The sequence below is a fragment of the Podarcis melisellensis genome (assembly GCF_964234715.1).
Source record: "Podarcis melisellensis genome assembly, chromosome: 8".
NCBI classification, from domain to species: Eukaryota; Metazoa; Chordata; class Lepidosauria; order Squamata; family Lacertidae; genus Podarcis; species Podarcis melisellensis.
The window spans coordinates 42,571,927-42,590,593 of NC_138540.1; the positions used below are offsets into that span (position 1 = coordinate 42,571,927).

Below are 18,667 nucleotides of genomic sequence, written 5' to 3' on the forward strand. Positions count from 1 at the left end.
GACAAGTTGCTATTATTATTATTATTATTATTATTATTATTATTATTATTAATTCATATGGTGTCTCTGATGTACATAGAATTAAAGTGAGGAATTCAACCCCAAAGGATGGGCAATCTAAAACAATAAATATAAGCAATACAATAAAAATTACTAGCTGTATAGCAGGACCCCTAAGACCGAGAGATAGGAAGGAGACTGACTGTGTAGAGCTTGCCAGGTGGGCAGAAGGTGGGAATTTTGGTGGGTGAGACTGGGCTTGTGAGTAGAAAAAAACAAAACCCAATTTTCTATGCAACAATTAAATGAAGAGGAGACCCATTTTCCTCCAAAGTGGTTATCTTAATCAGCAGAGTAGAAGAAAAATACTAGATTGCACAAAACATCACCATTCGTACTTACACCAGAGGGCAGTGTACTTTAGCTCAGTAGGAGAGAGTTAGAGAGAGAAAGTGCTTCAGTTACCCATAATCCAAACAGCCCACTCCTCTCCTGTGCTTGGCTAGCCCCAAGTCATTAGACGTGATCCAGAGCAAAACAGCCAACAGCTCCCACAGTCTCGTGTCCTAGATGATTATCCTCCACTTCAAACAGCCAGCCTCCCCAAAGGCATTTCCATCTGAAAAGCCAAATCGCCCTTATCTCACCACTTTTATCAGTTTTTCTCAGTGTTTAATCATTAGTCTCCGTGTAACAAACTTGACACTCAGCAATTACAGGCCAGCATTGCAGGTTCTTTGCTAGTGAATGCTGCAAATCCAGAATTCAGAGGCAAAAGGATCCATCCAGGACACTGAAAATGTCGCTTTGGGGTGGGTGCCCTTTTTTTTTTTTAAGAAAAGTTCCAAGATTTGACTATACTTTGGAAAAGGAGCCAAACACTTCAGGGATTATTTGAACCTTAACCAAAGTGCCTTGGGTCAGATTCAAGGCTGACGCAGAAGTGCTACATGAATGGCAGGAGAAAGGGAAAGACTGAGAAAAACAGGTGTCTCCTCCGAGCAGTGTCAGATTTGTCCTCAGCTGACATTTTGCGGCTGTGCAGAAATTAAGAGCATATAACATATAAAAATATTTTAATGGATGTGTTACTTTCCCCTCTCTCCCTCCCAAGGAACCCCATATCTTGACATCCAGCCCTCCAAATAAATTATGTGAGTATCCGCCTGGTATATAAAATCAGATTAAATCTGCTCAATTTACATGCTTACATTATGTGATATTTTGTGGGTTTGGAATAGTTTGTTTTGTTTTATTACAAAAGCAACATGACGCAGGAGGCCAAGGAAAGGGAAAGGACGGCCAGTGAGGATATGATCTTCTCCAATTGATAAAAATAAGGACAGTCTTGTCACATCCCAGCTCCTGAACCACCAGACACACACTCACCCTAATTGCACATTGCTGAAGATTAGGAACACAGGAAGCTTGACAGAATGTCATGGATCCATCTAGCTCAGCACCGTCTACGCTGACTGGCAGTAGATCTCCAGGGTTTCAGACAGAGTTGATCTGCAGCCCTAGCTGGAGATACCATTGGGGTCTGAACCTGGGACTTTGCATGCAGAGCTGATACTCTTCCACTGAGCTACAGCTCTCCCCCAGGATCTGCTCTGCTTTCTGTATGGAGCATTCATTTACTCTTCAGTTTCTTCTTTTAGACCCATTTTAAAAGGGGAGACTATCAAGCCCAGCGGTAGAGCATGTGTTTTTCATGCAGAAGGTTCAGGTCCTGGTGTCTCTAAGAGACATAGTATACATTTATATAATTTGCTAGTATCTAACCCCAGTTTGACTGCATAGATTTCAGAAGCAAAGAATTCCAAAATACATTGAAAACAGTGTAGAGAGAACATTGGGTTTTTTGAGGCATGGTGAATTAACGGGGCCTTTTTCCATTTCCCCAGCTCAGGAAGGCAGAGCTCTAAATTAACTGTTGCTATAGCAGTGAAGGTAATCAGACTCAGAGATGATATATGGGCTGGAGACTTCGCCCTTTCCTGGGTCCTGCCTATTTTGCCATCTCATCTATACCCTGTTAGGGTAGCACTGGGCAGCACATTGTAGGGGGCACCACAAAACAGCTGTTGGATGGAGCACGAGAGGTGGGGGGTGCCAAATTTTAGCATCACACAGGGTGCTGCTGAAATTTTGGAGCTGAAAGTCCACCACTGCCTGTAGCTCTCCTGGGGGTGATGGGGAGGAACAACCACTGGAAGTGTGGAGATCACCTAGGGTATTCTGCTGTTCCTTCTCCAAGGAGACCCCATGTCCCAAATCTGAGCAAGGCTGAATCCTGACTGTTGTTGTTGTTTTTCAGTGGCACAGGCCCATCCTTGTGCAACTGCTTCCCACTTGGATGCACATTTGGCTCTTTTATTATATGAGTTTCAAGGGGCCTTAAACATCTTTTTGTTCTGATCTGCTTTTAATTGATGATGCCGGGCTGGAGTTCCCAAAACTCTTGTTGGTTTTTTCCATTGTTATACCGAGATTCATTCTCTGGCCTAGACTGCGGTATCTATGCTGCTGTTTGAATATATACATATATGTGGGTTTTATATATATCACTGTATGATGCCATTCTAAGCTGCTGCTTTTTAGCCCTGAAAGCCAGCAGAAAACATCAGACTAAATCCCTAAGAGTAGAGCTTCGTCTCAGTTTAAATGCCCCCCACCCTGTGTCCCACTGCATCGTTGGCAGAGATCGATCCAGGATAATTAGCCTGAACCAATTTTCAGCCCCATAAAACTTTGCATGTCAATAAGGACATACCATGGACGTCCGCTGTCCTTAAGCGGCCTGTGAATGTCATGTTCCCTTCCAAGATTACAAATAAGAAGTTCAGCACTGCATTCCACATCCACCGGAAGATTCATATCTCCCTGGCCACCGCTTTAAAGTGATTACCACAGAGTTGTTATTCCACCATGTGTATATATCATAAGGATGTCTCAAACATCTGTTTACATTTAATGGCTGGGGCCGGGGGAGGGGGGAAGAGGCCCACAGAATTATATATTTTATATTATTCTCTTTCTTCCAAGACCAAACGCAGGAACAGATGGATATAAATGATTTCCAACCAATGATGGAAGTACAGGGTGATATTAATTGGCGGCTGAGATGCCATTTCCACACCACACGTGGCTAAGTGCCCAGGACACTTTTACGTGGCCAAATCCAAACCCAGATTGGGCTTTGTGGTTGGTACCCACAAACTGACACGCAATTTGCCGACAAACAAATTGTGCGACTTTATAAACAGGGTGCTCGAACAAGGGAGGATTGTGTCCCAAACTTCTTGCCTTTGCTGCAGGATCACTAGCCATGGTTCTGAAACTTAGCCACTGGTCTCTGGACTACCACCTTCGGTATTTTTGGGTGTCCTTTGGCTTCAGGTCAACTCCAACTCACAGCTTTGCCTTCCACCTGGGCTCTCACCGCATCAGAGCAACAGAATCTGATATGGATCAGAACCTTTGGCTGCTCAGTCTTCTCTCCCCCCCCCCTTACTCTGTGTGTGTGTGTGTTGTGTATGGCTCCTTGCTACCATATTTTCCTGCTGATGCTGCTTGGTGCATTTGTTGTTTTTTTCTTAATTATTACTTAAATGCTGGAAAAGTTTCAAGAGGTTTTTTAAAAATAATAATAATAATAATCACGATTTTCCGTGGAAATGTGGAGAACTGAATTTAAGATTGGGACACTGAGAAACTGAGAGACACTCAAACTGACAGATTTTCCCTCTCGCCCTTGGAACCCTTTCTAAAAGTCTTGTCTCTTGGGCATCTGTTGATCCAGTGCCAGGCAACTATTCCACAGGTGCAGATCCTCCTCTAACTATTTATTAAATGCCTATCCTGTCTTCCCTTGAGTGCATGTGCAGGCAGGCAGCTACGGGTGTCTATGGACTGAGGCACTGATCCAACACTGGTATTATTGGAAGTGGAACTGAACATGGCACCTCTGGTTCATGTGCATGAGCGCAAACACACAAACACCAAAAACCATGCACAAAGAAGCATCCTCAGAAGAATGCAACAGTTCTGTCTTCCAAAGTCACACTGGGTTGCCAAGGAAAGGGCAAATGCCACCATCCATTTCTTGCAAGTCCCAAAATAATTAAGTAAGATTTAATGATTTGAGAGAAAGCAAACAAAGAAGGGAAATTGTTTTAAAAACAGCATTTTGCCCATCAACCTCACAAAGGACACTGATGAAACAGAAGATTGACAGATTCTAAAGACTTCAGCTAAGTCAACAAGATTTTCATTTTTAACCATCTAATCTCACTGATCCATGGATCAGTGCAGGCCTTTTTAATCTATATACTCTGAGTGGGGGTCAAATGCCAGTTGTCTCTCTGGCATCCTAACCTCGCCATGCACATTAATTCCACCTTTCACAATTATTTCTGCCACTGAAAGCTTCCGGAGCGAGCTGGATAATAAACACAAACAACGATGAAACAAACAGTGAGTACTATTTGGAAACAATTCAACCACTGTCTTGATGCCAATATGAGGCCTTTGTGTTGCTTTGGTTTCACCCAAGGATGGGAGACTGTGACAAACACGTCGTGTGCTGGCTCTCTCTCCCCCTCTCCAGGGAAGTGGCTTCACTCAAGACACTTTTAAAATGTTGGCTCCTTTCTCAAAGAATAATTTTGCCTCTCCAAGTTGTAAATAACATCCAGGGCCATAAACAGCCAGCCAGGGACATGGCGCATCTCACATAAGCAAGGGGAACACTTGAGCCTCCATCGGTGGCATAGCCAAAACCTCTCCCTTCTCCCAGGAGTGTTGCGGTCACTTGTGAATGTGATGCAGCTGTGGGCCATTAATGCAAGCAGGGATGGACCAGAGGCTGGGATTCCAAGGGCTGAGAAAGCATCGCAAGCATGTCAGAAATTCAGGATCTCTTAGAGGGGGAAGGGGAGGCTTTTTCTTCTTACACATGTTCAGTGTGTGAGGATAGAGAGCAGCTGGGAAATGAATGGAGCTCTGAGAAGTCACGAGTCCATCCTCAAGGGGGAAGCCATGAAACATTACAGGCTTGTAGTGAAAAATGATGGTATGCCTGCAACAGATGTTTCTCTCTCTCTCTCTCTCTCTCTCTCTCTCTCTCTCTCTCTCTCTCGGTAGGGCACATTGCAATGAATTTATAAGTTGCTGCCACACTGCTCTTCCTTCAAAACCGCATCCAGCAGCTTCCCATCCCATCAAGCCATAGATCAGATTCCAAGCCATTCAGAAAATGGTGCAGACTCAGAAGCTCGTGTGATCTGCTCCAGCTTGCATGACTTGTTGCACATGAACAATTTTTAATTGCATGTGTGGATGCAGCAAAAATCATTCAGGCTTATGGAAAATGCATCGCTCTCTCATGATATACTAGAAGTGGTGGACATGCAATGAAGCTGAATGCTAGAAAGTTTGGGACAGATAAAAGGAAGTACTTCATGCGGAGCATCGTTAAACTATGAAACTGGATCCCATAGGAAGCAGTGATGGCCACCAACTCTGACGGCTTTAAAAGAGGATTAGATAAATTCCTGGATGGCATTGCTTTCAGTAGCTACTAGCTACCACAGCTATGTTCCCTGCCCTCTACTATTGGAAGCATCAATGCTTCTGAATATCAGTTGCTGGAAACCGCAGGAGAGGAGAGCACTCTTGTGTTCAGGTCCTGCTTGCAGGTTTCCTATAGGCACCTGGCTGGCAACTGTGAGAACAGGATGCTGGACTAGTTGGGCCACTGGTTTTTACGCTTTTATAGGATGGTCTCGCTAATGCTTCCTCTAGATGTCATCTTTGGGGTTCCCTCCAAACCTGAAATTGTATATCTGTAAGATGGGATTTCTGTAAAGTAATAGAAACTGCTAAAGTAGGTCAAAGCAGTCACTTTGTTATGTTAATGGACCTAGCAAAGTTTGCTAAATGTTGGTTTTGTTATGTTAAGCTTGGGCAAATGTGTTGTGTAGGAACTGAATAGCTAGAGAGATTTCTAGAAGATACCGTATTTTTTGCTCTATAAGACTCACTTTTTCCCTCCTAAAAAGTAAAAGGAAATGTGTGTGCGTCTTATGGAGTGAATGCAGGCTGCGCAGCTATCCCAGAAGCCAGAACAGCAAGAAGGATTGCTGCTTTCACTGCGCAGCAATCCCTCTTGCTGTTCTGGCTTCTGAAATTCAGAATATTTTTTTTCTTGTTTTCCTCCTCCAAAAACTAGGTGCGTCTTGTGGTCTAGTGCGTCTTATAGAGCGAAAAATACGGTAAGTTGCAGAGGAGAAGTCATCTCTTCTCCAGCTGCAGAAGTCAGTGACTGGAAGAGAAAAGTGGAACTGACCACACAGTTTTGTCAGTGGGGGCTAGAAAGCACAATGAGGGTTGGATTTTGTTCTCTGTGAGAACCCAAAGCTATGCCTAATTGACTGGGGGGAAGCCAAGATCTGCTGGGGAGTGTTAATACTATGAATCGTCTCTCTTACGTTCTGCCTGTATATACGAACTAATAAAACCACACATCACAAAGACAAGCTTCTAGCGACCTTCCTTCCTACAAAAGCAAAGCCAAGGTATGCACCAAGCCCCCTTTGTTCCCTAACTGCTGGGAGAATGAGGTGCATGTAACATTTGCACACAATCCTGTGGAAATAATGTTTTCCCTTCAGCTTAATAACAGCATCGCTGAGAACTCTCCTTCCGCTTAGGTACAACGGCATTCAGACACCAAGATTAGATCAACTGAGAAAAACTAAAAGCCAGGTTGTTTTACACAATTATTTTAAAACGAACAAGATTTTACTCATCCAAGGTCAAGAGGGAAAGCAGAAAATTGAAAGCTTTTAGAGGTTTCACCTCGGTATACATAATTATGTGAGAGTAAGGTAGAGTATATTCCCTTCCGTATAGCACAAGCAAGAGAGAGAAAAATGTGGCTTACCTTTCCTCATAATGAGGGCATGCCTAGTTCAGGATTCTTGAAGAAGTGGTTTTGTTGAGGAGGAATCATCCCTGCTGCTTCCAGAACCAACCTTAAATAGAAAAAATAAAACAAAATACATGTATAGAGGGACTTCAGTGTGAATGCAATTTTTAAAAAGCATTAAACATGGGAGAGGGAATCTCTGAATAGCTACCAATATTTATCTTCAAAATGAATGTTACACCCCCACTCCAAAATCAGAAAATTATACCCACCACTGAGCTGTAAGATGGAATTTATTGCTGGATGGTTTTTGAAATCTATATTTTCAGAAAAATATAACTCATGTATTATATTTCTGAAAATTTTGAGTACAAAGAAGAATGCATTAGATTATTTTTGAAACACTTATTATTATGCTGTGATTGTATTATTATAAAGTGATGATAGATAGACCCACACACCAAAGCAAAGAAAGGATAAAGTTTTCCCCATTATAAAGAAACCACCACAGTTCAAAATGTACTGGGACCAAACTGCACCTCTCAGTTGCAGAACTTCTCCCCTCATTTGCTGAAATCCCTTAGCTTTGTACTTATAGTACAATCTGCTGCCCTACAAGCAAAACCCAGAAGCAGTTTCTAGTATCTTGTATCTATTCCAGTAATACAATAACAATACATACTAAGACATATAATATCACAGGAACATAATCCTGGGGGGAAACTAAAAATCAACCACGAACAGTTCATTTAACCCACACAAACGTTTAAGTAAGCATACAGCTTACCAACAGACCAAGTCAAAGTATCCATTAAACAACTCCCTTCTGAAGGCTTCAAGGGCCGGAGGGTAGAGCAGCACAGGTGAAACCAACCACACCTTGATGGCAAAATTGCTCAGGCTTTTAAAGTGCATAATCTGATGTGCATTTTATGCTTTTCCTGTGAGCTTTATACAGTATATTTAAATAATTTACTGGTCACTTCTTATATTGGGATTTCAGGGAAGAGCACAATAAAAAGCATATATTAAATGCAATTAATATTTTATATATGCTATTTACTGCTTAGCTACTACTTTTATTGTTTTAGAGAGGTTTTTTAAGGAAAAATGATGCTTTATTAATTTGTCTTATTTAATAAAATTTATAGTTTGATTAACAACAGCAGCAGCAGCAACAACAACAACACCTCAAAGCAGGTTACAGGTGTAGGTGCAGATAACGCCAAGGTTGCATGTTTGATCCCCATACGGGACAGCTAGCTGCATATTTCTGCCTTGCAGAGGTTCCTCAGGGTCACTTCCAGCTCTATGATTCTATATATTTGTTCTAAACTGCTTTGAAAATTCTTGGGATTATATATCTGGAAGTGTTTGGTATTTTGTCCCCCCCAAGAGAAAAAGAGACATGAAATAATGAAGAGCAGGCAGTCTTCAGCAGGTTCATTTGAAACAACTGAGCAACAGAAGAATCTGCCATGCAAAAGTGGATAAACATCCACATCTGATTCCAAGTGCTTTGACCCTGCTCTTTTGCTATTTGTATCTAGATTTATTCTTTTTATTTTAAATGATTCATTTCTTTCTGTTCCCAAGTATTTTTTCCAGAGGCTCTGAGATTGCAATCATGGTGCTATTAGCTAATGAATCCCAAACCCAAATAATAAGCAACTCAGGGTGTGGGTCCACTTACAAACAATGGGGAAAACTCCACTGCCACAATACCAAATGCTTGAAATTAAGAAATGAGTAGAACCTAACTTAAACTTCAGCCCCCCCCCAACCGCAATCTTGGCACTGCACCAAAGCAGGGACCCTCCCTTTCCATTGATTTTGCTCTGGTATAAATAGCTCATCAGCAAAGAAAAGTGAGTTTAAAGTATCAAATGTTCAAATTGTGCTCATCAACAAAGAGGATGCTCTCTTCCCTCTTGAAAGGAGGGAAGGCTGAGCTTGGACTGAATGAAGTGCCTAATGATACCTTAGCTGGTTCCTCCATCAGGGTTGGCTATTCACCAATCCTGCTTCATCAGCAACAAAGGAACTCTGATCACAAAAAGGACAGGATTCAATCACATGTACTGAATCCCGCCTGGTTTTCATCTTATTTTTCCTTTTATTGCACAGACTCCATTAGAGTGAATCTTTCCGATAATCAACATGGCAGCCATCTCCTTTTGAGAACAAGACGTTAAATAGGCCGAGCATTAGCTCCACAATATAATCATTTTACCTGCTTCCTATGCCGATTCAGCTTTCACTCAACACTTACTGGATTTGAGAATATCAAGCTAATGTCACAGAATAATTTGTTTGCAGAGTACAATTGCATAGGGCAAGAAGCACTGAATGCCTGCTCAGTGTTTGCTCTGAGTGGGTGTGGGGCAGGGTGCGGGCCAGAAAGGCTGCCTGTGGCTATCCAAAATGTTTCCTTGTATACAAAGTGCAATAAAAAGAATAATTGAATATGTCTACATGTATATTCTAGCTACATGTATATTCTAGCTCCAGGACACAGCTCAAGGTGGTGCACATAGTTCCCATCCCCACAACAAACCTGTGAGGTGAATAAGAGGCAGTGACTGGTCCCAGTGAGCTTCATGGCTGTGGGGATTAAACCCTGGTCCCCCAGGACCTAGTCCAGCATTCAAACCACTACACCACACTAGGTCTTTGACTAATGGCTCTATTTATGATGTTTTTATATCTTAGCTATCCTACTGTCTCCAAAGCATAAAACAAATGCATCAAAATAAAACCGCATATCAAAATGGTCATTGATAGGTAGCATAAAAATGTCATGGCTGCCAGCACAAAATGGCTGCCGCAGGCAGCTGAAGAGGGGAAAAAAGAGGTGCCAGTGAGTGAGGACTGTCGCAATCAAAGCCACATTTCCTGCGGCTGAAAAGCTTTTACAGCAAAAGTGGTGACTCTTGGTTGAGAATATCTTTACCTATGTACAGAGAGAGTGAGAGTGAGAGAATCCACATTCACACCACACATTTTAAGCACCGTGGAACCATTTTAAATAGCCATGGCTTCCCCCTGTAGTTGGTTAAGGGGGTCAAGCACTGTTAGGATACAGCTGCAATATGTTCAGATTTTCCCGGACATTACCAGGATTTCGAAGGCAGAATTGACGTCGGGGGGGGGGGGGGGATTTCGAAAAGGTGGCACTTTGTCCTGGATCTTAGGCAAGTCAGTTAAGTTTTTTGGCCTAACAACTTGGGGTTGTCTTAAAAAAGCTCATCAATTTCAGGGTGTCCTGGTTTTTACTTTTTGAAATACGGCAAACCTATGTTAGGAGGCCCTTATTCCCCTCACAGAGTGGCAATTCTCAGAGGGCTTTAACAATGAATAGTATTAATAGTGTAAAAGGTGTATTGAAATAATTAATAATTGAAATTAAAAATGAGAATGACATACCCTTCAACATTTTGTGAGGAAAATTCAGGGCATTCCCCCCCAACCATCCCGCAACTCCGTTGCTCTCCCCCCCCCCTTTATCCCTGCTGTCTTTGGCTTCCTGCTCACGAGCCGATGTGTCTCCAGACAACGTGAGCCTAAGTGGCCCTGGAAAGGCCGTGCCAGGCCTGGCAGCCTCCAGAGGCAACACAAGACCTAGAGCAGCCCCCAGAAGTCCATGCCAGGTCTAGCCTAGCAGCCGCTGGATATAAAACAAAACCTGGAGCAGCCCCAGGACCCAACTGCACTTCCAATGGCAGGAGGGGATCATGGGAAGATCCCAGAGGTAGACCACAATGATTAGTACAGGAGGAGATCAGCTGATCCCAGGCCACTTAAGGGTTATTAAAGGTGCTCCCTCTGGCTGCTCCTGGTTTGGTGGCCTTCTCAGTGGTGACTCCCCATTTGTGAAATGCACCCACTGGTTGGGTGTGTCTGTCTTGCTCGTTATTGACTCCCAGGAGACATTTTAAAACATTTGATAGCTGAAGGACACTGGACATTAGCAACCATGAGGTAATGGTTACAGATATGTTGTGCAATTAAAAAACACACCCTTAATTGTATTATTTTAACCTTTTGATGTTTACCACTCTGGGCTCCATTGGAAGGAAGGGTGGGAGAGAAATTTAGGAATGAAATAAATAAACTCAAAGCTTTGGAATTAGTCTGCCACAAACTAGAAGCTAATGCAGATGATATGGACACCACTGCTATTTATTCCAAAGAGGAGAGGAAGACCACAACTCACTGGATGGAGCACCTGCTTTGCAGGCAGAACATCCCTGGCATTTCCAGTTCAAAAAGGTTCAAAGTGCAGGAGAGTCCTAGAGAATCACTGCCAGTCAGAGAGGGCAACGCTAGTCTAGATTGATCAATGACTTGGTTGGGGAAGGCTGTAGCTCAGTGGTAGAACATCTGCTCTGCATGCAAAAGGTCCCAAGTTCCAATCCTAGTATCTCTAGGTGGAGCTGGAAAACCTCCCTAGCCTGAAGTCCTGAATACCTGCTGCCAGTCAGTGTAGACAACACTAAGCTAAGTGAGCCAATGGTCTGACTTGGTATAAGGCATTGTCCTAAATTCCTGGTGTTACATTCCTCTAATTTGCCAGCTCCAGCTGACATCCTGGCAGCCACATTCTGGGCCAACAGATGCTCCCAAAATGTATTTGAAGGCAGAGAGTCTCATGCGGTGACTCTCTGGGTGAAGGGCTGTGAGTCACATCTTTGCAACCCAATGGTGAGTGAAGAAACTGAAAGAGGAGTTCATAAAAGAATGCTGCAATAATAGCTGCTTAATTTTAAGTGGGCTGTTATCCTTTTTGAGAAGAGTAAGAAGAAAAGCCATTACGCAGAAGGACATCAGAAGGGGGACCAAAGGAGTGCACTGTTAACATGTGGCAGCCATAAACGGTAAGAGCTTTACCAAATCCACCTGCCAGGATCAGGAAATGATAAAAAGAGCCCCCTTGGAGAGGAGAAAAAATATTTGCAGACACCTTTAGGGTTGTTCGGATAAGAAGACCCTCCTGGAAGAGGACCGTGGAAAAACAGTAGATCTTTCACTCACAAAACAAAAATAGAGGGTTTACCCCTTGCTGTAGGCAAAGCACGAGAACTGGCTACCTGTGGAGACTTCACAGCTGCAAGGCTGACATTTGAACAGGGTTTTAAAGGAAAGTGTAAGAGCAGAGCATTTAAGCAAAACCTTAAGGTTAAACCATTTGGATGCAGTTGTTCAGATTTCAACAGCAGCTTGTGTGGGGAACATTTCATAGGAACACTGGAAGCTGCTTCAAGCTGAGACATTTTATTGCTCTATACTGCATAGGCTCAGTATCGTCTACACTCACTGGCAGTGGCTGTCTGGGGTTTCAGGCGAGAGGAAGGTGTCTTTCCCAGTCCTGTCTGAAGATGCTGAGGACTGAATCTGGAATCTTTTGTATGCAAAAAGGATGCTCTAACATTCAGCTATATCTCCCCCTCCAAAAGCACACCACTATTGAGGTTCCATAGGGAGTGAACAAGTAGAGAGGGATATACAGAACTGCACTTTTCAATTGAGCAGTAGACAATAGATAAAGCAGTGAAAAGTTGAAAGAGCTGGTCACAAAACTCTCTGAATTTTAAAATGGATATTTTGCATCCAGGCACCTGTCCAGACACGTCTCCCTGGCTGGATAAGGTCTGTAGTCACCCTGTTCAAAGGCCATCTGGATTCCCCAAAAGAGGCTTGTGAAACTAAATTGGACACATCTGTAGACACACGCAAAATTAAGCCACGTGCTGGTGAGAGGCAACCTTTGACATCATTTGTCACTTTGCATTTCTTTCTACATATTGGTTTGCACTGAGGGGTTTTCTCCTCCCCCTCCCCACACAGTAAGTTACTGTAAGTACCTTTTAACTGCAGAACAAAGCCTTCCTGCCAAAACAGCCCCCTGGAAAAAGGCACTTTCCTGGGATATTTTTCGCTTTCCAAGAACTGAATACATGTCAGAAACAAGAAGCTATAAACTTTTATCTAGCCTCTCCCTCAACTTTGTGTCTCAGAAAAAAAAATGTGGAGGGGGGAGAAAGTTAAGTCAAATGGGAAAATCTTTTACAAAAACTGCTGTTAGCTGTAACATTTGCCATGTGAGATGGGAGGTGGGATTGGTGGTGGGATTGGCTGGAATCACCCAGGTGAAGATTCATTCTCAATCACCATTGCCATCAGGAATGTCCTCACTTAGCCAAATCTGATGAGCTACATCACAGCAGGACATTCTCACATTCGCTAAGTGATCTCTGATTGGCTAGGAATGCTCTAGGAAGGAGAAAGAAAGTTCAATAGACACACACATACCCCAAGCTGTTCAAGAACAGAAGAAGAAAGGTGGAAATAAAGCAACAGCAAAAGGATATGAAAGAGGTTCATAGCTCTCCCAAAGCTATAGTGTTGAGAGAAAACTGCCCAATGAAACTGATTATCAGTTTCAGCCTTAAAATGCTGAAGTTGACAACCCTTTTCCAGTGTTACATCTCTTAAAAGGAGCATCTCCTATATGTGACAGGCTCATCAAAAAGTGTTGGGTGTTTTGGACTGTGGTCTTTGCAAAAATTACTAAAATGACTGGACAGCAACTACTGTAATCTCCAGATTAAGCATTTTTCAGAGCAACAACAGGGTTTGCCATTTCAAACCTCTACTTGGTTATATTCTTGCAGCTGCCCAGCTAGTTTGTTGCTCAATATTGGAAGGACCTAAATGGCACTAAAATAGCTAATTGGTATAAGATGACGTGATGAGTTGCTTTGATGGAGGAATTAACAAATAACCTACGTTTGGCTAAAGGAACAAAATATGAAGAGTCTAATTAGCATATTGGTAATCTTTTGAGATTTGTGCAACCAAAAATGAAACTGAGACATATTCCAGTAGCAAACAAAGCTTTCTGGCTGCTATGAACATGGTGGTCTTTAATTGTTATACTTTCTGATGGGATGTACTGACAAGATTAATGGTTTTGGTGGGTTTTTGTTTTACTTTAGACTCTCCTTGTATCCCTCTACAAGATGAGGAGGGGATTTTTTTGTACTATTAAAATTGCGATATTAAAAATATATATTTAAAACACACATGCGGAGTGCAGCTCCTAACAGCAAGTTCACTCACAGCGTATTGAGAATAACGATTCTGCCTTCGGAGATGAAACAAAAGAATTGGAATCTGTGAAAAGTCTTGCTTTCCCAGCACAATGTTTTGGGGGGTGTTTCTTCTTTTTTTTCAGACAGTTGTGAAGGAAGCAGCTGTGATGACACCCCTCCAGAGCGGGTGTTTTGGAATGCTGGAGCGGGTGATGGAAAGCGAGCGGCGCTAAGCCCGGGATCCACACCACATATGCATTATTTTTCCAAGACGAAAAACCAATTTCATAGGGCCGTAAATCAGCGGCCATAAAAATTAGCACTTTTGAGCACACAGAGCTGCTGCCAGGTACAAGATCTCAACTCTTTGAATACACAGACCACAAACTCAAGGAATGCAGTGTGTGAAGAAGAAGAAGAAGAAGAAGAAGAAGAAGAAGAAGAAGAAGAAGAAGAAGAAGAAGAAGAAACAACAGCGGGGAGAGGGATGCAAAGTGCACCACCCAGGGAGTACAACTGTGAAGACGCCACTACAAGAAAAAAGGCGAGAGCAGGAGCATTCCCATCCGATGCTGGTGCCAGTGTGTGCCCAAGAAGGCCCTGCTCACTGATAGGGACATCCTCATCATTCTTATTCTTATCATTTCATTTATAAATCACTTCCCATGAGGCAGTGTTATATAACTATTGGCCATGATGACAGGGGGTCTTAGGAGCCAACAGCATCTGGGGGGCTGTAGGTCCCCTACCCTGGTCTACAGACCAGTCGTGATCACTGTCCAAGGCATTTGGGTAGCTGCCCTTCTCATTAGGCAAGTTGTGGAATGAGGGGATTGGATGTGATGCATGGAATCCAGCCTCAGGCCCTGTCTGCACTATACATTAAAAACAGTATCATGCCACTTTAAACACTTGCAAATTAACTGGCATGGCTTCTCCCAAAGAATCCTGGAACTGGAGTTCATTAGGAGCACTGAGAGTTGTTAGGAGACCCCACATCCCCCCTAAGCTGCATTTCCCAGCGTGGTTTAACGATCAATCTCCCTTCCTAGGGAACTCTGGGAACTGTAGCTCTGGGAACGGAATACGGGGTCTCTTGACAACTCCCAGCACCTTAACAAACTATAGTTCCCAGGAACTTTGGGAGAAGACATGACTGTTAAATTGCAATCATACTGCTTTAAATGTGTAGTGCAAATGGGGCCTTGGTATGTTTAAAATAGGCCCAGTGAAATCCGTGTATCGCTAAGAATGATAGCTCAGTTGGTTAGAGCATGGTGCTGATAATGGCAAGGTTGCAGGTTCAATCACCGTATGGAGCAGCTGCATATTTCTGCATTGCAGGGGGTTGGAATAGATGACCCTCAAGGACCCTTCCAACTCTACTGTTCTATGATTCTACTAGGATCCATCCCACTGGTTTGTTCAGAATAAACCCACTGAATTTCATGGAGGCAACTAGTCTTAAGTCCATTTATTTCAGTGGGTTTACTCCAGACCCTTGTGTTTACATTAACTCTGGACAGCAGAATATCTCCATATTTAAGTGTTATTTGGAGCTCTTTATTTTTGGCTCCTGCTCTGACACACGACCGATTATGTAATAACATACCAAAGAATAAAAGATTTATATTTATTAATACTCATCACCTGTTTTTGTTTAGATGCACTTATGCAATGAAGCTCTCCTTTTCCACCCTCTGCTCAAACACAAAAGAGTTACGGCGAGGATTGCTGGCTTGCAGTTCCACCTCCGCATCTTGGATGTCTACAAGAAGACATCCTGTAGAGGCAAAATTACCCAGCAAGGACTCCAGAACCTCCACGCCTCCTGCTGTTTGAAATGGCAGCCCGCGGGCCAAGTGAGCTTAATGGCACATCAAGGCTGAAACAGGCACTCCAAGCCAAACCTTTGGCAAATCCAAAAGGCATTCACAGCCAAAGCAGCCAAGCCAATTTGTCCACTGGGAAATCGGAGGACATTCTTGGACGAGCAACTTGAGGGACAAAGCCCTGGCAGAGGAAAGAGCTGGGCAACAATATTCTGTTTCTTGGCATAGGTCTGGGCTCGCGCTTGTGGGAAAGGAAGCAGGGAGGACTGGCGGCCTGGTCACAATAAGAGATTGGCTTCCGTTGCCTAAAAGATAAGGAGGAAGCTGGAAGGAACTAGAACTTTCCATGTGAAAAGGCAACAAGCTCAACATACTGTGGCTGCCCGTCCTAACCCACCATCCAGAGCAGAACGTTCCGGGAGGTTACAGAAGTGCCAAATAAAGCAGTCACTTAAAACAGCTGTATCAACAACAGGATAGGGAAAGGCTGTGGCTCAGGAGTAGAGCACATGGCTGGCATGCAGAAGGTCCCAGGTTCAATCCCCGGCATCTCCAGGTGGGGCTCTGAGAGACACTTGCATGAAACCCTAGAGAGCTGCTGCCAGTCAGTGTCAACAATAATCAGCTAGTGGGACCAAGTGTCTGACTCAGTAGAAGACCGCTTCCAATGGTCCTGTTTTAGGGAGTAATTACTGAATCATGCCACTGTGACCCATTCCTAAAGTAGCTTTCCTAAAGTGTGGAGTCCAATATATTTGCCTCTGTGCTTACAACAGGATGGTCCATTCATTTATGGACCAATGAAAAGGGTCTGCAGTCAGGAAAACAGTTGCAGGGTAAGTGGGTGAGAAGACAACGCTCTTTCCCCTATGCACCCAGAGATGTGGTGCAGCAGCAAGGCCCATTCCTATCTCAGAAAGCCATCTAGCTGGAGCCCACCCTCGTCCCCACTACCCACGGAGTCAAACTCCAAAGTCTGGTCTGAAGGAAATCCTTATGTTTCATTGTGTGCCTCTATGCACCCGTCTGCTAAACCTTGCAGGTGACCTGACAACCTCATTTTACCAGATTCAGAAAACAGGCAGGACGAGCAGCAAGCCTGCTTTGGGGAGGGAGGCACTGGCTCAGTGCCGTGTCTATGGTCTTCATATCCAGCCAAGAGCACTCACTGTGAAGACTCACTCACCATCCTCTGTGATTTAAATAGCAATGAAATGTATATTTTCTGAGAACTGGGACAAAACACTTCTCCAGCAGGGAGGAGGGGGTCCCATAAAACCTGCTACCTGTGTGCTGTCTGCTTTGCGCTTTTCGGCATATATGGAGACATCCAAACGCCACAAGGCAGGCTGGCCGTCAAGGGTGATGGGGAGAGCAGATGGGGAGATGGAAAGCACAATTTTATTTTATTTAAAAAAACAATGCTCTCCAGGCTTGGCTTGCACCAATGCAAGGATCTGTCAAGCCACTGCTAAGGAGCCAGAGAGGAGGTGTGGGTGTTAAAGGGGTATAAAACATAATATCCAGAGAAGCAGGAAAAGGTCAATCCGCCAGTATTGCTGCAGAGTATTTCATTTCAGCTTTCAGGCTGTGCAAGCTGATCTTTGGAAAGAAAGCAAGTGAATGCCCATGTGTCAGCTGAGATGTTTCCTGCCACTGTTTACATCTTGGGGGTAGGGAGAAGAGAGAGGGAGAGCGGGGGGGGGGGAGGGAGGAAAAGAGGCCCAGTGCTGGCTTAATAGAAGCTACAAATCATAGATGAGCACTGTTTTTAATTGCCAGGAATGTTTTGAGTTTTATCCTACCCGGGCCAATGCAATTAGCAGGTATCTTACCGGAAGCACAGTGTTGCATTGTGCAATTTAGGTTAATTAAATGAGAGCCCAATTAAAGGTGGCTTAATTAAATGGCAATTAAATAAATTGCAACTAATTGCTTTTTAATCCCCCTTCATAGCTGAAAGTGAACAAATCAGTCTAACAAGTTGCAGAATAATTTTTGCCCGAGTTTTGCTTGTTCATTTAATGCAACCCTATGAAAATCTTTTGAAGAATCCTTCAGATGTACATGGACACCTCCACACCAAAAATAAATAAATGGTGAAACTGACTTGACACCATTTTCAGCAGAGTTCACTGCAGGCCACAATTCCCATCATGCTATGCTGCCCTATTTCAACTTGCAAACTACAATTCTATGAAATATCACAAAATTGTGTGCAAGCTTCAAGCTCTCCAGAACTCTTGAACATCTTCCTAGCTCAGTTTATAATCTAGCCAGATGAAGAATTCTGGAGAACTCAAATGTTTGCTGGTTATTTTGTAACATGGGGTTCGGGATTTTGATCTCGGCTAGTTAAGGCTACCTTAACTTTTTGTGTATATATCACCTCAGTGTTTCTTACAAATGGATGAGGATTATCATTTCCATATCGTTCACAATGCTGCACTGAAGCCACTACTTAGGGTGCTCTGCCCCCCGCCCATTTGTCCAGTGCAAATAATAGTAGTGCCGGCAGGGGTAGGGGGCAGATGTAGGCAAGCGACTGTAGAGAATGGCGGCCTCTTAGAAAAGCAATTTTGCAAGCAGCTGCTATGGCAGCTCATGGTTCTTTAAAAGAGATATAAGTGATGGCCACTCCCGCTTCCAATATCTTAAGAATCCTGGAAAGAACAAAGGCCTCATTTGCGAAACTGACCGTACTTTTGCAAGAGGCAAAGACTAGGCAACAAGAGACACAAAACCACGCAATGGGGGAATGAATCTTTCTGATCAAAGAATAAAATTAAGCCAGGGAAGATTTCAAT

At 43.4% G+C, this 18,667-nt stretch overlaps 1 protein-coding gene across 7 annotated transcripts in view; it reads right to left on the reverse strand.

Annotated features, from left to right (window-relative positions):
- ZNF469 (zinc finger protein 469) overlaps positions 1–18,667 on the reverse strand; it is a 270,776-nt gene that overhangs the window by 231,570 nt on the left and 20,539 nt on the right. For 4 of the 7 annotated variants that reach the window (XM_081920130.1, XM_081920134.1, XM_081920126.1 and 1 more), the window contains exon 2: positions 6,950–7,040. The gene's annotated coding sequence lies outside the window, so the exon portion shown is untranslated. Of the gene's footprint in view, positions 1–6,949; positions 7,041–9,491; positions 9,511–10,360; positions 10,436–10,468; positions 10,635–18,667 lie in introns of those variants that run through there. The other 3 variants (XM_081920129.1, XM_081920128.1, XM_081920131.1) reach the window with 3 other exon arrangements.